General features: G+C 52.4%; 2 long non-coding RNA genes across 5 annotated transcripts in view; both read left to right on the forward strand.

Moving 5' to 3' along the window:
- The first annotated feature begins 211 nt into the window (after positions 1 to 211).
- Positions 212 to 4,046, forward strand: LOC149524711 (uncharacterized). 2 transcript variants are annotated; one of them, XR_016349218.1, is made up of 3 exons: positions 241 to 1,989; positions 2,512 to 2,605; positions 3,647 to 4,046. It is a non-coding gene; the product is annotated as an uncharacterized LOC149524711 (long non-coding RNA). The 2 variants fall into 2 exon arrangements; XR_016349217.1 differs by having other exon boundaries at positions 212 to 2,605.
- Positions 4,047 to 12,252: 8,206 nt separating this feature from the next.
- The window catches only part of LOC142827912 (uncharacterized), a 47,027-nt gene continuing 37,801 nt past the window's right edge, over positions 12,253 to 21,478 (forward strand). For 2 of the 3 annotated variants that reach the window (XR_016349221.1, XR_012902715.2), the window contains exons 1-2: positions 12,254 to 12,347; positions 17,262 to 17,340. This is a non-coding gene — a long non-coding RNA (uncharacterized LOC142827912). Of the gene's footprint in view, positions 12,348 to 17,261; positions 17,341 to 21,478 lie in introns of all 3 variants that reach the window. The other variant, XR_016349220.1, reaches the window with a different exon arrangement.

Below are 21,478 nucleotides of genomic sequence, written 5' to 3' on the forward strand. Positions count from 1 at the left end.
TATTGCCCCCTTCTTCAGCGTGGCCGCCCCTAATTCCCCTGGGACCTTCTGCCTCCTGCAGTGGGCTTTACGCGGTAGAGCTGCCCTTTTTCCCCTCCTCGGAGTCAACGGGCAGTAGGGGCCGCGGACTGGGGGGGGGGGGGGGGAAGGGCAGCTCTACTGCACGAGACCCAGTGTGGGATAGAGAAGGCGAAAGGGGAGTTTAGGGGCCAGGTGTGCTGCATGACGGGGCCATAGAGGCGGCGGCGGCGGCAGTGTCCGTGTTGCCTGACGGCCACTAGGGAGCCGCTTGGCGCCCTCTAGTCCCTTTTCTGGACCCAGTCCCCTTTTGGCTTCCCCATGCCCCTGTCCTCTGCTGCTCCGAGTGCCCGTTACGCCGTACAGGCTCCCCTTTGCCCGCTTCCCTTCTCGGCTCCAAGCTGCTGTTCCTTGGGCGTGGCCCGGGCCTCCTCTTGGCTGCCCTGCATCCATGCTCCTCCTAAGGGGTGCTGTACGGTGTCGGTGCCCTTCCCTCTCCTGAGTCTCCTTAATGCTTCCTCCTTTCATACGGTAGGGCTGCCCCTTAGACACTCTCTCCCTCTTCAGTACTGCTGCCTGGCTTTCCCCTCAGGCCCTGTGTGCATTATAGCTGCCCGCGTGGGCCTTGCCTGTCGCCTTGGCCCCTAGTGCCCGTTGTACAGGTGTGGCCGTTGGGTTGCCCTCTGCTGCCCCTTAGGCTGGGCAGCGGCCCCTTTCCTGCTCTCCTCCCGCTATGGCCCTTTAGACCGTTGACCTCACCCGTCCATCCCTCCTGGCTCCTCGCCTGTCCCCGCTGTTTGGGAGGCGAACCACCGGGCCTCGCTGGCCCTTCCCCCCCACTCGCTTCTGCCGCGCCCTAGTGGCCATTCTAAGGTATAGCGCCCCCCTTCTCCCGTGTCCCCTTTCCCCCAGTTGCCACCAGGGCAGGATAGCACGCACTCCTTTTAGTACTTTTCTTACCTAGGTGCCCGTTCCCTCTCTCCTTCCACTCTGGCCCCTAGTGCCCGGCATAGAGGTCTGCTTAGTAGGCAGCAGGGTAGCACCATCATGCCATTTTTGAAGGGTTTTTTTTTTTGGTCTCTCGTGCTCTTTTCCCCTGTACTTTTCTTCCTTCCTTTTCTCCCTACTCTAATGGGTCATGATAGTGTGTCAGGTGCCCTTCCTTCTCCTCAGTCTCCTAAGGGTTAAGTTCTTAGCACATGTTTTCAGCCCAGTGCCCCATTACTAGATTTTAAAGGGAGCAGCCAGATAACTGCTGCGTCCACAGGGGGTTGTGTACGTAGGAGCCGATGTGAGGTGTGAAATGAAAGCTTATGTTCTAATGATTCTGTGTGTGCGGTTCATGTACTTGTATGATGTCTATATGTTGAATTATGGATATGGACTTTGTGCTGATACTGGCCTGAAGTGCCTTTTTATAGGGACGGATGTCCAGTCAATGACTCTGGTAATTAGCAATGGCTCTCAAGGTGCCCAATACACACTTGCAGAATGTGTCTGGGACCGTCAAGCCAGCCAATATCATAGCTTGTGACATGAGACTAAGGGATAGGTCACTTGGCCATGTCACCTGCTCCAGCTTGGAAGATACCAGGGGAGAATATAAAACGCCATGAGGTGGACTGCATCTTGCCTTCAAATCTGCTACTGATTCCAGATGCAGCCTTGCCAGGAACAGCGAGACTGGAAGACTTGTTGGCCCATCCTGACATAGGATGTAAACCAGAGACTTTTAAGATAGCAGTTTGTGACATGTCTGCCTGGAGCCTGCATTGAGAATTTGGTGATTCAATGCATGTAATGTATTCTCCTTAACAACCTTACTCTCGTGCTTTTCTTTCTTTTATTAATAAACCTTTAGGTTTTAGATTCTGAAGGATTGGCTCAGCGTGATCTTGTGGGTAAGATCCGAAGTATAAACTGACCGGGGATTTGTGGATGGTTCTTTGGGACTGGAAAGACCTGTTTGGGGTAGGTGAGATTTGGTTCTATCACCCCCTCACCTGTGTGCAGACTTGGGGCTGATTGTGGCGCACGGAGAGTTGGGGTGTCAGAGGGGTTTTGCTCTTGAGGTTTCCTGCTGTGGTTGGATTGGCAGCTGAAGTGCTCTGCCTGACTGGTATATGACCTGTTTGCAAATAGTCTCCAGTCTGGGGCTGTAATGAGCCGCCCTGGGTTTTGAGCAATTCGCCCTCAGTGGATGCCCTCAGCAGTGCCCAGACCCGGCCTGGTCCATCACGCCCATTGAGTATTTTAGGAACCGCTTTATCCTCTGCAGTCTAGTCCCAAATGTGACCGTTTGCATTCCGTAATAGGTCTTAAGTAATGTTGCCATTGGCTTTTGCTTGTTGCCTGAGGAGGAGACAAAGGCCGTATGTTCCTTCAGAATACCCAGTGTAACACGTGAAAGCAAGGCCAGTTTTTTAAGTCTGTCTTCATATAGGTACTGTTGTATAGATTTTCTGCCTTGTTGTTTGTCTGCACTCTTTCTAGTTTGTGATCGTCTTCAATGAAACGTAGTTCCAGAAACTGGATGCCATATTGAAATGGACGCCTGATTGCTGAGGACTGGAATAGAAGAATTATGGTAAGTCTCCCACTATTCACTGCGTACGTCTTCTGCCATTAGTGCTTTTTAGGAGATATAGCTGCCCCCTTCTGCTACTCCCGGTTCCCCGATAAAAGATATAACCTCCTCTTTTCCCTATTGATTGTAATGTGTCCTAATGCCAACAGGAGCTGGAGCTGTCCCCCTACTCCTTGTGCCCGTTTTTGAATATGGCCTCTCCCTCTCTCTTTTCATTGTGGGATCCTTCCTCTTCAGTAGGAAGCCTTGCCATCTAACATTTCGCTGTTGGTTCTGTTTCCACATACACACACACACACACACACACAGCTGTTCTGGACTTAGCATCTTGACTCACAAAGGTACTTAGACACAAACTCAGGAGTTGAAGTGTGAATCTGAATTCAGGTGTCTAAATTCCAGTTTTACTCTGCCACTGAACCTTATAGGCACCTAAGTTGACTTGGCGCCTGAGCTTTCAGAGTAGATGTTCCCCGCAAGCCTATCTTTCTGATTCCTCACAGATGATAGATCACCTCACTAGCACTCCAGATGCCTATTGCCCATCAAAACCCCAATGGAAAACAGGAGTTCACCTGCCAATTGCACATGTGGGGGCCCATCTGAAAAGTTGGTTCCTAGGCCGTTTTGCATTCATAATCTGGGCAGCGAAGACTGTATCACCATCGGCTTTACAAGCCAGGGGTCAGTGCTCTCCCCAAACTGAGAGTTTAAGGTTCAGTTCTCCCCTTTGCCTGGTTCTCAGGCTAGTGTCATTCTGAGGCGGTGTCTACACTAAAATTAAGTTCAATGGCTGTGGACATACCCAGTCACTGTGTCGGTGCAGTACATCCTCACTAGCAGTGCTAGCATTGATGCAGAGCGCAGTGCACCGTGTGACAAAGGACATTTGTCCCAGGTTTTGTCACCGTGCCTGTGACCTGCACAGCACAGGCAGATACATGACCCTGGTCGCCCTGGCAACCACAATCCAAGGGCCCTCACCAGCCTTGTTAATGTTAGTGAGTGTGATACGTTCTTACTGTTTTCCTTTAATCCTAGATAATGGGCCCAGGACCCAAGGATCATCACGCCAGCTTGAGGCGGCATCGTCCTCCTGTATACGCATCATAACTTTTTTAGACAAAAGTTGCCATTGAATTGTCTGGCTTTTTTTGTTTGGTTTACTTAGCTTGTTAGGAATAACTACCTGTATTACTGATAAGAAGTTTAATTGGCGATGGGCGGAGTTGCTGTGTAACCTTCATAGTAGATTGGCTTATGTGCTCATTTGGTCTTGCTGCTAGAACCTATGGAATTGCTTGCCCTCCGTCCGCCGCGCCCCTCCTCCCCGATATAATGTATTGTAATGTTTTGCTTAACCAGTGTGTTCCAGCTTAACCCCTGGTTCTCGCTCGACCAGTGCTGTGTGTAATAAATCCTCCGACTTGTTTTCACCACATCCAGAGTGTTGAGACCTTATTCCTAACAAGTAGCTACATCTACTTGAGCTGTGCCGGAAAGGTGCCCTCGAGCCCAGATCCCACACTCCTGCACCCTCCTTCCTGCCCAGACTCCATATGTACACTCCAACTCCTGCCCAGACCCTCCACACTCCTGCAACGGTCCCTATTTCCAGACTCTGCAGCCCCATCCCGCTCCTGCACCCTTCTTCCTGCCCATAACCCTGCACCACCACACTCTAGCACCCTCTCACGCCCAGACCCCACACCTTCCCCCCCCCCCAGCCTGCTCCTGAACCCTCTCTCCTGCCCGCATTCTATGTTCCTGGCTCGCGCCCCCTCCCCCCCGCCAGACCTTGCTCTGGCAGCACACGGAGCCCCCCTCATTTTTGATCCCATCTTAGACACTAGCAGGGCCCCACAACTTCCACTAGCCCCAGCCTAAGGCAGACTTTTGAAAAACATGGTCAAAAAGTATTGCTTGTTTGCCATTGATATCGGGGTGGGAGTAAACTGCATCATGAGAGGTCTAAGGCAGGTTCCAATAACCCCTGTGACAATGTGCAAGTCTCATAAGGTTTTGCAAGTCTTTCCTACAATTGCTTGCAGCTAGGGTGTGTGGCTGGCTGGGGGGGGGGGGGGAGAAGAAGTCATGTTCCCACCAAGATTTTTCCATCCCTGAGCAGAGTGAGTTTTGTCTTGTGTGCCAATATTGAGGTCACATGTGCTTGTTCAGACCTGTGCCACCCTCCTCATTAATGTATATCTTAGTATATATTTTAAATTGTTATATAAGCAGGAATACTCCAACAAGGGATAGTTAAAAATGGGGGGGGGGGGGGGAGAGGGGGCTAAAGTTGTTGAGCAAGAAAAAGGACACCAAGAGTTAAATTAAAAAAAAAAATATTAAAAAAGTATGGCCCCTTTAAGAAATGCTTTTGAGGCTTTTTGGCCCTAACAGGTTGCTTGTCTTCCTGTGCTGGGACAGGACAGCTCCCCTGTGGAACCAGGTAAGCCCCTGGGGTTTTTGTCTCCTGGCCAGAAAATACCAGACACTTTAGGTATTTTAAAATACCTAAGTCCGGTGTTGTCTGATTTTTTTGCCAGACGGGTGAAAATACCAGGTGGTCAGGTTCAATACCAGACACCTGGCAACCCTACACCATTTCGCCAACACCACCCCCATCTGAGCCCTGCCGCCATCCTGACCTTGCTCCTCTGCCCAGCAGCTTCCTGCTATGGGCTCCTGTGTGGGATACACTTGCCTTCTCCGTTGGAGCTTTCCCAGCGGCGTGGGGTCCATGCGGCCTGACCTGTGTGCAGCTAGGCAGCCACCATGGGGCTCTGGCACCAGCTCCAGCCTTGGAGAAGTGCTGAAGCTGGGGCAGGGCCGCATGATGGGAAACTGCCCTGTATGCCAAGTCCGGAGCTCAGGTGGTGGCTTGGCTGTTCCTGGGGCTGCAGTGTTGTTTTTAGCAGTTCAAATTAATCAGGATGCTATAGTTCCTGTCTCCTGGCCCCGCTTAAAGCCGCAGGCACCCTGACTAAGCCTTGTGGCAGGAAGCAATACAGCCTAATAGACACACAGGGGTGCAAGGGTGTTGAGGCTGTCATGTTACTGGATTTTAAGGGGATCAGACAGGTCACTGCTGCATCCATGGGGGGGGGGGGGGGAGACGGACGGGACGGGACGTGTTTGCCCCCAAAGCCTGTACAAAGGGGGCCCAATGAGGTGTCAAATTAAAGTTTATGTTCTATTAATTCTGTATGTTCATTTACTTGTATGATATCTGTATGTGGAATTTTAAATATGTATTCTGTGCTTCTACTGGAAGATTGTCTGAGACAGATCAAAGGCCCAGGAAAGTTCAGTCAGTAACCATGCTAATTAGCAAGGCTCTCAGAGAGGCCAATACACGCGTGAAGAATGTGTCTGGGACCTGCAAACCAGCCGATAGCATGACTGCTGACTTGGAACACAAGGATAGGTCACTGAGCCATGTGACCTGCTCCAGCTTTGAAGACACCAGGGATGGATATAAAAGGCACGCTCCATCTTCCCTTGAATTCCGCCCCGATCTCCGATGCAGCCTTGTGAGGAATACTGAACCGGGAAGAATCTTTCACCCATAGGATGTACACCGGAGACTTTTTAAGATAGCAGTTAGCAGAGATGTTACAAAGAGCCTGCACCGAGAACTCAGTGATTCGGCGCATGTAATGTATCCTCCTTAACAACCTTGCACTCATGCTTTTTTCTTTTAATAATAAACTTTTAGATTCTAAAGGATTGGCTCAGCGTGATCTTGTGGACAAGATCCAAAGAGCAACTGACTGGGAATTTGTGGCTGGTTCTTTGGGACAGGAAAAAGGGGTTCTATAATCCCTCACCTGGGTGTTAAGCCTGGGGCTGATTGTGGCATAGAGAGAGCTGGAGTGCATGAGCCGTTTTTCTCATGAGGCTTCCCGCTGGTGGGATTGGCAGCTGAAGCGCTGGGTGTTCAAGGGTTTGTGGCCTATTTGGGAAGGGTCTCCAGCCAGGGACTGCAAGGAGCCCTGAGGATCTGGCCCGGTCTAGAACAGGCTCAGAGTCAGCAATACAGGCTCATGAGCGCTAGGGGACCTAATGGTGTTGCGTGCTGACAGCAATACAGGCTAATGGTGTAAGGGGCTCAGATAGCAATACAGCCGACTAGGCACAAAGGTATTGGAGGCTGACACGGCAATACAACCTAAGGAGCACTCGGGGACCCGATGGCGATACAGGCTTATGGGCAAAAGGGGACGCACTGGTGTTGGGGGCTTAGAGACAGCAGTACAGACTAATGGGCACGCATTTCCGTAATAGTGTTGGGGGCTCAGTCAGCATTACTGCTTCACGGGCATGATGGTTTTTGGGGACTCTCACGGAGCAATAAAGCCTAGTGCGCACAAGGGGGCACAATAGTGCTGGAACCTGAAACCGCAATACAGCATAATGGGTGCAACGGTGTTAGGTGATGAGAGCCAGCAAAGCATCCGAATACCCACGAGGGGGCAAAATGCTGTTAGGGGTTCAGACAGCAATACAGACTATGGGACACTGGAGGGGGGCGAAATGGTGCTGGGGCCTCAGTGGTAGCAATGCTGTCTAATGGGCACACGAGGGGCAGTGTTTTTAGGTGCTCAGAGACAGCAATACTGTCTAATGGGCACAAGGGGGCGCAATGGTATTAGTTGATCAGAGACCGCAATACAGCCACATAGGCAGAAGAGGGCGTAATGGTGGTGTGACCACAGAGACAGCAATACAGGAAAATGTGCACAAGAGGGCGCAATGGTGGTAGGTGATCAGAGCGAGCAATACCGTCTAATGGGCACAAGGGGGAGTAATGGTGTTGGGGGCTGAGACACAGCAATACAATGTCATGAGCACGAGGGGGCGCATTAGTGTTATGTGGTCAGACAGCAATGGAGGCTGATTCACGCTGGGGGGGGGGCTGCAATAGTGCTGCGGGCTCAGTGATAGCAATACAGACTAATGGGCACAAGGGGGCGCAATGGTGTTAGCTGATCAGAGACAGTAATGCAACCTCATGGGCAGAAGAGGGCGTAATGGTGTTCTGGGCACGAACAGATAAGTAATAGGGGGCGGAATGCTGTTGCGGGCTGAGAGAGACCAATACAGCCTCATGGGCACAAGGGGGCGCAGGGGTGTTGGGGAGGCTCAGACGGCAATACTGTCTAATGGGCACAAGAGGGTGCAATGGTGTTAGCTGACCAGAGAGCAATACCGCCTAATGGGGCGCAATGCTTCTGGAGACAGCAATACGTTCTAATGGACACAAGGGGGCGCAATGGTCTTAGGTGACCGGAGAGAGCAATACAGCCTCATGGGTAGAAGAGGGCGTAATGGTGTTGGGGGCTCTGAGGCAGCAATACAGGCTAATAGGCACTAGGGGTTGCGAGCTGCGAGAGACCAATACGTCCTAGTACTAGCCACAAGGGGGCAAAATGCTGTTAGGGGCTCAGAGACAGCAATACAGACTAACGGGCACGAGGGAGGAGGCGAAATGGTGCTGCGGGCTCAGTGATAGCAATACAGAGACAGCAATACTGTCTAATGGGCACAAGAGGGTGCAGTGTTTTTAGGTGCTCAGAGAGCAATACTTTCTCATTGGCACAAGGGGGAGTAATGGTGTTGGTGGCTGAGAAACAGCAACACTGTGTAACGGGCGCTAGGGGGCGAAATGGTGTTGGGGAGGCTCAGAGACAGCAAAAGAAGGACATGAGCACAAGGGGGCGCCGTAGTGTTATGCGGTCAGACGGCAGTGGAGGCTGATACACACGGAGGGCTGCAAGAGTGCTGCGGGCTCAGTGATAGCAATACAGACTAACGGGCACGGGGGGAGCGAAATGGTGCTGGAGGCTCAGTGAGAGCAATACAGACTAATAGGCGCTAGGGGGCGCATTGGCGTTGCGGGCCGAGGGACAGCAATACAGTCTAAAGGGCACAAGGGGGCGGAATTCTCTTAGGTGCTCAGAGACAGCAATACAGACTAATAGGCACTAGGGGGCGCGTTGGCGTTGCGGGCCGAGGGACAGCAATACAGGCTAACGGCCACAAGGGGGCGCAATTGCCTTAGGTGCTCAGAGACAGCAATACGGGATAATGGCCACAAGAGGGCGCAATTGCCTTAGGTGCTCAGAGACAGCAATACAGGATAATGGCCACAAGGGGGCGCAATTGCCTTAGGTGCGCAGAGACAGCAATACAGACTAATAGGCACGAGGGGGCGCGATGGAGTTCCGGACCGAGGGACAGCAATACAGGCTAACGGCCACAAGGGGGCGCAATTGCCTTAGGTGCGCAGAGACAGCAATACAGGCTAATGGCCACAAGGGGGCGCAATTGCCTTAGGTGCTCAGAGACAGCAATACAGGATAATGGGCACAAGGGGGCGCGTTGGCGTTGCGGGCCGAGGGACAGCAATACAGGCTAATGGCCACAAGGGGGCGCAATTGCCTTAGGTGCTCAGAGACAGCAATACAGGATAATGGCCACAAGGGGGCGCAATTGCCTTAGGTGCTCAGAGACAGCAATACATACTAATAGGCACTAGGGGGCGCGTTGGCGTTGCGGGCTGAGGGACAGCAATACAGGCTAACGGCCACAAGGGGGCGCAATTGTCTAAGGTGCGCAGAGACAGCAATACAGACTAATAGGCACTAGGGGGCGCGTTGGCGTTGCGGGCCGAGGGACAGCAATACAGGCTAACGGCCACAAGGGGGCGCAATTGCCTTAGGTGCGCAGAGACAGCAATACAGACTAATAGGCACTAGGGGGCGCGTTGGCGTTGCGGGCCGAGGGACAGCAATACAGGCTAATGGCCACAAGGGGGCGCAATTGCCTTAGGTGCTCAGAGACAGCAATACAGGATAATGGCCACAAGAGGGCGCAATTGCCTTAGGTGCTCAGAGACAGCAATACAGGATAATGGCCACAAGGGGGCGCAATTGCCTTAGGTGCTCAGAGACAGCAATACAGACTAATAGGCACGAGGGGGCGCGATGGAGTTCCGGACCGAGGGACAGCAATACAGGCTAACGGCCACAAGGGGGCGCAATTGCCTTAGGTGCGCAGAGACAGCAATACAGGATAATGGCCACAAGGGGGCGCAATTGCCTTAGGTGCGCAGAGACAGCAATACAGGATAATGGCCACAAGGGGGCGCAATTGCCTTAGGTGCTCAGAGACAGCAATACAGGATAATGGCCACAAGGGGGCGCAATTGCCTTAGGTGCTCAGAGACAGCAATACAGGATAATGGGCACTAGGGGGCGCGTTGGCGTTGCGGGCCGAGGGACAGCAATACAGGCTAACGGCCACAAGGGGGCGCAATTGACTTAGGTGCTCAGAGACAGCAATACAGGCTAATGGCCACAAGGGGGCGCAATTGCCTTAGGTGCTCAGAGACAGCAATACAGGATAACGGCCACAAGGGGGCGCAATTGCCTTAGGTGCGCAGAGACAGCAATACAGGATAATGGCCACAAGGGGGCGCAATTGCCTTAGGTGCTCAGAGACAGCAATACAGGATAATGGGCACAAGGGGGCGCAATTGTCTTAGGTGCTCAGAGACAGCAATACAGACTAATAGGCACTAGGGGGCGCGTTGGCGTTGCGGGCCGAGGGACAGCAATACAGGCTAATGGCCACAAGGGGGCGCAATTGCCTTAGGTGCTCAGAGACAGCAATACAGGATAATGGGCACAAGGGGGCGCAATTGTCTTAGGTGCTCAGAGACAGCAATACAGACTAATAGGCACTAGGGGGCGCGTTGGCGTTGCGGGCCGAGGGACAGCAATACAGGCTAACGGCCACAAGGGGGCGCAATTGTCTAAGGTGCGCAGAGACAGCAATACAGACTAATAGGCACTAGGGGGCGCGATGGAGTTCCGGACCGAGGGACAGCAATACAGGCTAATGGCCACAAGGGGGCGCAATTGTCTTAGATGCTCAGAGACAGCAATACCGGATAATGGGCACAAGGGGGCGGACTTGCCTTAGGTGCTCCGAGACAGCAATACGGACTAATAGGCACTAGGGGGCGCGTTGGCTTTGCGGGCCGAGGGACAGCAATACAGGCTAATGGCCACAAGGGGGCGCAATTGCCTTAGGTGCTCAGAGTCAGCAATACAGGATAATGGCCACAATGGGGCGCAATTGCCTTAGGTGCTCAGAGACAGCAATACAGGATAATGGCCACAAGGGGGCGCAATTGCCTTAGGTGCTCAGAGACAGCAATACAGGATAATGGCCACAAGGGGGCGCAATTGCCTTAGGTGCTCAGAGACAGCAATACAGGATAATGGCCACAAGGGGGCGCAATTGCCTTAGGTGCTCAGAGACAGCAATACAGACTAACGGGTGGGGGGGGCGAAATGGTGCTGGGGGCTCAGTGATAGCAATACAGACTAATAGGCACTAGGGGGCGGATTGGCGTTGCGGGCTGAGGGACAGCAATACAGTCTAAAGGGCACAAGGGGGCGGAATCGTCTTAGTGGCTCAGAGACAGCAATACAGACTAATAGGCACTAGGGGGCGCAATCGTGTTGCGCGCCGAGAAAGACCAATACAGCCTCATGGGCACAAGAGGGCGCAATGGTGTTGGGGGCTCAGAGACAGCAATCCAGGCTGCCCGACACTCACTAAGGGGTGTAGAATAGTGATAGAAATGTAGCCGTGTTAGTCTGGGGTAGCTGAAGCAAAACGCAGGACAATGTAGCACTTTAAAGACTAACAAGATGGTTTATTAGATGATGAGCTTTCGCGGGCCAGACCCACTTCCTCAGAGGTCTGGCCCACGAAAGCTCATCACCTAATAAACCATCTTGATAGTCTTTAAAGTGCTACATTGTCCTGCATTTTGCTAAGGGGTGTAGAGAGGTGAAAATGGGTTAAGAGGTGTCTATATAGCTAGCACTAAGGGAACGAGCGGCAGGAGTGTGAAATGGAGGCGGAACGGTCCGTGGCTCTGAAACACTCTGACATTTGAGGGCCAAGGCTGTGGCCGTTGGCGAGGGAGTTTGTGGAAGAGAAGCCCGGTGGCATGCCATGCCATGTCCTGGCACTAGGGCTCAATGGCAGGCCTTGCACCGGTAGTTTTCTGCTGTATTTAATGCCGCCTGGCCGTGTGTGACCAAGGGCGGAATTTTGGGCGGGTAGGGGAGGCAGCAGCCGTGCGCTCCGGGAGGCGGCTTGCTCTTCATCCCGTACCCGCACGCTACGGGAGCGAGGGGAACGTAAGCAAGGAACGCAAGTGCTATCCCCTCGCTCCCTTAGCGTCTGGGCACGGGAGGAAAAGCAACCTGCGTCCGTCCCGCCGCCGCCCCCGCCCGCCCGAAATTCCACCCTTGGCTAAATCCCTTAGCTAAATGACCATAAAAAAACCCAGGGACAAACGGCTTTCAGTGACACCGATGTAACTGCTCCAAATCAGAGGAGCTAGTTCAGATTCACACCAGTGTCTGAGGACAAAAAGTCAAGTTGAAAGGACTCCTGCGCTTTGATACGAGAGAACTGGCTCTTCCCTGCAGAGGAAGGCGTGGCTAGGGCACGAGACCTTCACGTGACCGAGAGAGGCGCGAGCAAAGGAGCCAATCAAAGAGAGGCGTCTGAAAGCAGCCAATCAGAGCCTCGCCGGGACATATAAAAGGAGCTGCAGCAGAGGTGAGCGCTATTTGCCGGTGGGGACTCCGAAGGTGAGGCTGGCGTCTGTGATGAGACTTGAGCGCTGCCGTTTTCGTTCCGCTGCTTCGTGAGTATTCCCCTCCCGTTGGGCCTGGAGTCTCCCCTTCGGCTGGGACCCTGCCCTGCATCCCTCACCCGCTCGGCCTAAAAACCCGTGCGCCTGGGGCCTGACTCTGCCTTGGGTGCCGTCCCACATGGGGGCGGCCGGGCCCGCGGCGTCGGGCCGCTTTTCCCCGGGGGCTGCGGGGCGGCCGGGCCCGCGGCGTCCGGCCGCTTTTCCCCGGGGGCTGCGGGGCGGCCGGGCCCGCGGCGTCCGGCCGCTTTTCCCCGGGGGCTGCGGGGCGGCCGGGCCCGCGGCGTCCGGCCGCCTTTCCCCGGGGGCTGCGGGGCGGCCGGGCCCGCGGCGTCGGGCCGCCTTTCCCCGGGGGCTGCGGGGCCTCCTGAGCGCAAGGGTCGGAGGTGAGGGCGGATCCTATGTACGTTGCTCTTCACGGTACTGCTCTCTCTCTCTCTCTCTCCCCTCAGGGTGCTAGGTCCGGCGCTCATTGACTGGCGGGAGTGGAGCGGGGACTTTGCAACTGTACTACATTACAGCTAGGAAGCTCTGGACTTTAGTTTAAGGGGTGGTTGCTGTGCTTAGGGGGCACTAGGAGCAGCAACGTGCACTACGGGAGACTTCCCCTCTTTCGCTCTCTGCTGACTATTAACCAGGGTGGCCACCTCTTTTTTCCTCCTTCCTGCCCCACAATATCACTCTCTGCCTCTGTCTAGTGTGTGTTAGGCAACCTAACATTTTCTCCTTGACTCTCTGCTTGCTGACCTGTGCCTGGTATATTAGAAGTGTATGTCTCTCCTCATCGTCTCGCCTTTATCTCTGTGCCTCATCTGTTGTATTCAGGAGACTTTGTTCAGTTTAGCTGCCGCTTCCTGCCTATGGAAGCTCTCCTGTCCCTTTGTGCAATCTACCTGCTCCTCCTTCTCCCTTCCGCTCTTGGCTCTCTTCCACCCTAGTGCCCTGTGAAAACTATAACAGCTCTTTTTCCCCCCTTTCACCTCTGCTGGCTTCGTTTCCCCATTAGCTTTATAAGTGCCCCTTTGTCTTCAGTCATTTGCCCCTACTGCCCATTGTGTAGCAAAGCCTTCCATTTCTCCATCTGGTGCCCCTAAAGCCTGTTCCTCGGGATAGCCACCCTTCCTCCCACTCCTGCCTCGGGGGGCGTCCATGAGGCGCATTACCGTCCTTTTCTCCACTTTCCTTTCAGCTGTACTTAGTCCTGGTGTTGAGGTAGTTTGAGCCCCTGTCTCCTCTCAGTTTTTAATGGCCCTTGTGGGCTATAGTTGCCTCTGCTCCCCTTTCACTGTCTGCTGTCCTTCCTGCCCTTTTTGCAAGAGAGCTGCCCCTTTCTTGCCCCCCGTAGCGGCTATGAAATAAGGGCGTCCTTTTCCCGCTTGTTCTTCATTATTGAGCCTATCCTCCCTCGGTCCCCTTTCATCCTCTGCGTGCCCTGGTGGGCGTTAAAATGTGGGTTTTGCCTCCTTCTCGCCTCCTCAGTCCGCTGCCCCTACAGCCCGTTGACTCTGAGGAGGGGACAGGGCAGCTTTACTGCATAACGACGCCCCCTATGGCGTGGAGAGGGTAAACGGGGGTGAGGGGCGGGTCTCTGCACAGTGGACACTAGGAGCGGTAATGTAGTAGGAGGGCTCTTTGCCCTCTTGAACTCTCTGCTGCCCCTAGCGTCCATTAGCTTGTAAAGGGGGGGGAAACGGGACAATGGGCCTCACCCCCTGTGCTGTCCCCTAGTGGCCGTTGGGAGGTATAACATGTCTTCCTTCCCTCTTTTGCCCTGAGTGAGGGTTGGTTATGGAGGCTAGGCCGCCCCTGTTTTCTGCCCTGAGTTGTGCCTCTTAGCCTTTCGATCTGCCTTTCCCGCCTTTTGACCCTCTTGCCCCTTTGCTCGACCTTTCCCTGTTGTCCTAGTGCCCGTTGTACTTGAACTGCCTTCTTTTTCCCCTTCTCCCTCTCTGCTCCCCATTGTGCGTGTTACGGCCACCCTCCTCAATTTGCTCCCTCTATTGCTGTTGTGTGGTATACAAGTGCTTTTGCTCGGAGCTGACTATTAACCGGGGTGGCCTACTCTTTTTTCCTCCTCCCCGCCCCGCTATTTCACACTCTGCCTCTGCCTAGTGCGTGTTAGGCAACCTAACCTTTTCTCCTTGACTGTCTGCTCTCCTGTGCCTCTTACGTTAGAAATGTGTCTCTCTCCTCCTCCCCCCCTTTACCTCTATGCCTCATCTGTTGTATCCAGGAGACCTTGTTCAGTTTAGCTGCCGCTTCCTCCCTATAGAAGCTCTCCTTCCCCTTTGTGTGCTTTGTGCAATCTACCTGCTCCTCCTTCTCCCTTCCGCTCTTGGCTCTCTTCCACCCTAGTGCCCTGTGTAAACAATAACAGCTCTCTTCCCCCCTTTCACCTCTGCTGTGTTCGTTTCCCCATTAGCTTTATAAGTGCCCCTTTGTCTTCAGTCATTTGCCCCTACTGCCCATTGTGTAGTAAAGCCTTCCATTTTGCCATCTGGTGCCCCTAAAGCCTGTTCCTCGGGATAGCCACCCTTCCTCCCACTCCTGCCTCGGGGGGCGTCCATGAGGCGCATAACCGTCCTTTTCTCCACTTTGCTTTCAGCTGTACTTAGTCGTGGTGTTGAGGTAGTTTGAGCCCCTGTCTCCTCTCAGTTTTTAATGGCCCTTGTGGGCTATAGTTGCCTCTGCTCCCCTTTCACTGTCTGCTGTCCTTCCTGCCCTTTTTGCAAGAGAGCTGCCCCTTTCTTGCCCCCGGTAGCGGCTATGAAATAAGGGCGTCCTTTTCCCGCTTGTTCTTCATTATTGAGCCTATCCTCCCTCGGTCCCCTTTCATCCTCTGCGTGCCCTGGTGGGCGTTAAAATGTGGGTTTTGCCTCCTTCTCGCCTCCTCAGTCCGCTGCCCCTACAGCCCGTTGACTCTGAGGAGGGGACAGGGCAGCTTTACTGCATAAGGACGCCCCCTATGGCGTGGAGAGGGTAAACGGGGGTGAGGGGCGGGTCCCTGCACAGTGACACTAGAAGGGGTAATGTAGTAAGGAGGGCTCTTTGCCCTCTTGAGCACTCTGCTGCCCCTAGCGTCCATTAGGTTGTAAAAGGAGGGCGTGGGGGGAAGGAACAATGGCCCTCAGCCCCTGTGCTGCCCCCTAGTGGCCGTTGGGAGGTAGAACATGTCTTCCCTCCCTCTTTTGCCATTTGTGAGGGTTGGTTATGGAGGCTAGGCGCCCCTGTTTTCTGCCCTGAGTTGTGCCTCTTAGCCTTTCGATCTGCCTTTCCCGCCTTTTGGCCCTCTTCTCCCTTTCCTCCTCCTCTCCCTGTTGTCCTAGTGCCCGTTGTACTTGGACTGCTTTCGTTCCCCTTCTCTCCTCCCCATTGTGCGTTACCTCCCCCTTCCTCAGTCTACCTGTAGTGTTGTTTTGTGGTATAGAAGTATCTACGCTCTGTGCTGGCTATTAACCGGGGTGGCCGCCTTTCCCTCTCTCCCACCATTTCACTCTCCATCTGCCTACTGCATGTTAGGTAATCTAGGCCTCCTCTCCTGTGCTTCAAAAGTTACGTGTGTCTTCTTCTCCTCCTCCCCCCCCCCCCCCTTTCTATGCCTCCTCTGTTGTGTTCAGGAGACTTGGTTTAGTTCAGCCACCACTTTATTCCTGCTTTGAATTCTCTGCTGCCTCTCGTATTGCTTAGACTGTATAAGCGGTCCACCTCCGTCTCCTGCTGCTTCCCCCCAGTGGCCAATGTGAAGAATAGCCTTCTGGGGCTCTGCTCCCCATTGTGTCGGTTATGCAGGATAGGCACGCTTGTTCCTTCCCCTTCTTTTCTGCCCTCAGTGGTGCTCTTTAAGCTTTTTCTACCATCTTAGCCCAAGTGCTTATTGCGCAGTGTAGCTGACGCTTTTAATTTTACCGCTTGTGCCTAGTGTAATTGTGCTTAGTGTTCCCTTGCCCATATACCTTATAGCAGTGGTCTCCAACCTTTTTACACCCGAGATCGCTTTTTAAATCTCCAAACAGGCGAAGATCTACCAGCCTGCCCCTTCCTTGAAGCCCCGCCCTCTCTATTCCCCTCCTGTCCATCACTTGCTATCCCCAGCCCTTACTTACAGACTCTGATAAACAGTTTATTTTTAAATTATGCGATGTTTAAAATTAAAATCATGTGTTTATAGTTATGAAATAAATGTTTTTTATTCATGCTATTTAAATCTAAAATGAAGCATTTATAATTATACATTTTGTGGGGACAGAGTTCTGCGGCGGGGGGCAGGGAAGAGGACAGGGTTCTGCAGCAGGGGACAGAGTGCCAGTGGGGAAAGGTTTCTGCAGCTGGGGACAGGGTGTCAGTGGGGACAGGAATAGAGACAGATTTCTGTAGCTGGGAACAGGGGAGTGGGAACAGAATTCTGTGGCTGGGGAGCGGGGTGCCAGTGGAGGCAGAGAGTCCCCTGCTTCTGCCTCCTCTCAGGATTCCACCCCAGAGGGAAAGCAGCGTGTGCCTGCCCCGGGGCTGAACCCCTCTCTTCCCCGTCCCTCCCCGCCCGCGCAGGGAAACCCAGTGCGTGCCTGCCCCGGGGCTGACTCACCCCTCCTGTGTGGTGCAGGGAGCCAATGCTCCCTCCCGCAGTACACCCGGCAGAGCAGCTAGCGCTACTTCGGGAATCGCTGGAAGTGGTGCTAAGCTGCAGGACTTCTGTCCATCCCCGGGAAGCCTACACTACCTCCATTTTCACTTTAGGTAGGTAGTGGGGCTTCTTGGGGGTGGGAGGGAAATGAGGGCGGGGCGGACAGGATGCCTCGCTATCGACTGGTCGTGGCCTCACGATTGACCAGTCGATCACGATCGACCTGTTGGTGACCACAGCCTTATAGCGATCTTGTCTGTTTTAAGCTAGTTTTTTTCCTGCATCAGACTTCCTCTAATTGGTCAACATGATGCCTGATGATGGAATTGGCACACAAGCGCTGTGGATGAGAACAAAAGAATTACGGTAAGGCTTCCCTTTCCCTAGTGTTACCATTCCTTCCATGTGTGCTCTTTAGCAGGTATAAATGCCCCTTGAACATGAAAGCATCTGCTACCTATAGCTTCTGTGGCTGACAATATACGCACCCTTTCCTCTCCTTTGATTCTCTGACCCTATTTTCCATTGTGGAATATAACGGCTTCTTTCCCATTATGTGTTTTTGTTGGTCCTCACGCTCTTCCTCAGTGTAGCTGCCGCTTATTTGATTGACGGTCCTCTGCTGTTTGCTCCCCTTAGGAAGAATAAAGATCCCTTACCCACTTTTCTCTTGAAACCTCCTAGTCCCCATTACTTGTACTCAGATTTGCTACCCTTTCCCTCCTTTTCTCTCCCTGGTGTGTTCCGTATTCAATGTTAGGCAGATGATCCTTTCCCTCTCGGCTAATCCCTCATACCCCTCAATGGAGCCAATACCCCCTTCTCACATTCTATACTTTGATCTGAGTTAGGGAGCATACCTTCCATTTAGATTCCCGCTATGACCTTTTAGGCCATTGAACTCACCCATAAATCCCTCCTGGGTCCTCGCCTGTCGGGCGCTTGCTTGCCCGTTTGGCTCGTCACGGCTGTCTGTATTGCCCCCTTCTTCAGCATGGCCGCCCCAAATTCCCCTGGGACCTTCTGCCTCCTGCAGTGGGTTTTACGCGGTAGAGCTGCCCTTTTTCCCCTCCTCAGAGTCAACGGGCAGTAGGGTCTGTGGCCTGGGAGAGGGGGGAAAAAGGGCATCTCTATTGCACGAGACCCAGTGTGGGATAGAGACGGTGGCGGCAGTGTCCATATTGCCTGACGGCCACTAGGTGCAGCAGTCGAGCGTTGTGCTCCCTCGTCTCCTCACGAGGTCGGGCTCCCCTGACTCAACCTTGGGATGGAGGGACCATGGTTCACCTCATTCTCAGCTCTCTCCACTTGATGGCCTGGTTTATCTGTGGCTGTCCCAACCAGAAAGGTAATGTTCCCAGTTTTGGTAACTGGGTTTGGTTCTTTAAAGGATTTGAAACTACAGAGAGAGGAATACTTCTTTTTAGGGTTAAACAAAGATGATTTATTTTTTCTATTTACTTTATAATCAATTTTCTATTTAAATCAATTCATTATTTTTGATTCTTTTAAGACAATATAATATACAAAGAAAAAGTAGAAAAACAGTACAGTTAAAAATAACAAGAAATAATAACTTCTCTTGCTGATATACCCTCCTGAGTTACTTTTAAGAAATTTATGGAGTTAACAGTTATATAATACTCACGTTAAGAAAGATAGAAGCATTGCTTAGATTCAGGAGATATTCTTTTCTTTATGTTTTTCCTTTCTTTGGATTTTTCGTTGCAACTTACGACTGGTATTCGTTCCCCTTTCGGAGCTTATTTGTTCCCCTTTCGGAGCTTATGTACGGCAGCGAGATTCAGCGCCGGGCAGGGAGCCCTGGTTGATCAGACCTGGCTTTTCGGATTCGCAACCCGTCCGCTCGTGGTCTGTTTCAGCTTACCTTATATACCCTGTTTCGGTATTTTGGTACTCCTCCACTCGCCTGACAATTGCTGACGTTAGATTTTTGTTGTCTCATTCTGCCCTTACAAAAAACTTTCGTCTGCTCCATTTGGGGTAATCAGCACTTTGTTGCATACCGCTGTCTGAGTTACTTACTTCCCTAAAAGCGGGGTTATTGTTGGTCAACCAATCAAATTTTGTTTTTATTTTTATCTCCTGTATCTGAGAGTGCTGCCTTTCCTTTCCACTTAACAATTAAACTGGTGCTCATTTGACATATTCTGGGTAGGCCTCAATACCTTCCTTTCACACCCAGGAGGTACAGATGGTGCTCCTAAGTACTAGGAAACTGTCCACGAGGCGGTCGTATGCGTCCAAGTGGTGGCGCGTCTCGTCTTGGGTGTTCAAATGGGGAGTGCACCCGTCCTGTGCACTTGTTCCGTCCATTCTGGACTACCGTTTTGAACTTAGGTCCAGTGGCCTTTCTACCTCCTCTGTCAAAGTCCGTGTGGCATCTCTCGCCATCTTCCTTTTTGGTTCGGCAGGAGTTTCCCTGTTTTAGGACCCTGTGGTCACATGGTTCCTTAGGGGTTTATATAAGTTATATCCCTCAGACCGCCCTCTCTCCGCTTGGGACCTCAACCTCGTGTTATCTAGGCTTGTCTCCCCCTTTTGAGCCAATGGCCATGTGTTCTTTGATGCACATCTCTATGAAGGTTGCATTCATTGTGGCCATTACATCGGCTCGCAGGGTCTCCGAGTTGAGGGCATTAACTGTAAACCCGCCCTACCTAGTGTTTTCTGACAATAATGTGAGGCTCCGCCATCATCGGGCTTTTCTCCCTAAGGTGGTGTAACAGTTCTATTTGTCCCAAGAAATTTACCTCCCGATTTTCATTCCAAAGCCCCACGCCTTCCCTAAGGAGCCGGTGCTCTATTCCCTGGATGCTAGACGTGCGCTAGCTTTCTATATTGACAGGACTATACTCTTTCGCATATCCACTCAATTGTTTGTCGCTGTCACTGACAGGATGAAAGGGCTCCCCAGAGGTTGTCCAATTGGGTCACAGAATGGATCAGGGAGTGTTAAGCCTTGTCTGAGAAGGTCCTGCCCTGGGTTACAGCACATTCCACCAGGGCGCAGGCATCTTCGGTAGCTTTTGGGGCACAGGTTCCAATCACTGAAATCTGCAGGGCAGCGACGTGGTCGTCGCTCCATACCTTTACTGCGCACTATGTGCTGGCACAGCAGGCCAGGGAGGATGCAGCAGTGGGCTCTGCAGTCCTCATCTCTGTATTGAAAATATGTATGGTTATTAGTGTCACATTGCACTTTACAGTTTTTTCTGTGTTCGCTTGGTTGAATACATTTGTTTTGATCAACTTTTGTGGACGTCTCTGAGCGCTCCGACCCCCTCCTCCTTGAAGTGGGGTTGGCTTGGAAGTCACCTAATTCGAATGAGCAACCACTCGAAAAAGAAAGGAACAGTTACTTACCTGTAACTGTTGTTCTTCGAGATGTGTTGCTCATGTCCATTCGACTTCCCCCCCTACCTCCCCTTTGTTGGAGCTTCTGGCAAGAAGGAACTGATGGGGCAGCGCTGGCAGGGGTACTTATGCCCCACCATGGTGGCGCCACTCTAGGGGCGCCCTGTTGGTGCTATGGGCACCGCAAGGGAAAACGCTCCGGAAGACGTGGTGCGCACTCCTAATTCGAACGGACAGGAGCAACACATCTCGAAGAACAACAGTTACAGGTAAGTAACGTGTTTTTTCTCCTTTGCAGACACAGCTATTGTCAGGGTAGTGCTGCAATCAGTGAATCTGAACTCCAACCCCAACTCTGTGGGGTAGCAGGTTGGGAGTCATGATTGGAATTTGTTAACAAGCACTTGAAGAAAAGAGCTGTTACCATAACTGGTGTTGACGTCCATTCCAATACCCACCTTCCCACACTGTTTGAGTATATGCACTGACATAGCAGCACCACTCTAGGGGTTTCCAATACCAACCCTATGGGAGCTGCTAGGGGAAAAGTTTCTAACACGTGCACGGGGTGTACGTACAAATTAATGAATGGACATACACAACAGATCTCAAATAACAGTTATTTTTTTCTGCAATAACTTTATCATCCTGCTTCGCGTAGCCAAGTAAGTCTGTTACAGAAAAAAACAACAAATGGTCTGGAAGCACTTTATAGACTAAGAAAACACGTTTTGTTAGTCTATAAAGTGCTACCAGACCATTTGTTGTTGTTCTGGAGTAGGGATGTTAAGTAATGGATAACTGGAAAATCAAGCAGTTGATGGAATTTCCATCAACTACTCAATTTGTTAAAGGCTATTGCAGCACTCAGTCCTAGCTCCGGCTGGGGCTCAGCATAACCCCCCACTGCACTATTAAAGGGACAGGAAGCCAGTGCAAGAGGATGCTGGCTGAAATTCAGTCAGTGTTCTTTTGCACCAGCTCCCCTGTCCTTTTAATAGTTCACAGAAGAGGGTTGTGATTAGACCCACAGGACCAGGGAGTCAGCCAGCATCCTCTTGTGCTGGCTTTTCAGTCCCTTTAATAGTGCAGAGCAGCAGCAGGGCGAGGGGAGGATGGGTGAGTA

This window comes from Pelodiscus sinensis, chromosome 3 (genome assembly GCF_052426305.1).
Source record: "Pelodiscus sinensis isolate ZL-2025 chromosome 3, ASM5242630v1, whole genome shotgun sequence".
NCBI classification, from domain to species: Eukaryota; Metazoa; Chordata; order Testudines; family Trionychidae; genus Pelodiscus; species Pelodiscus sinensis.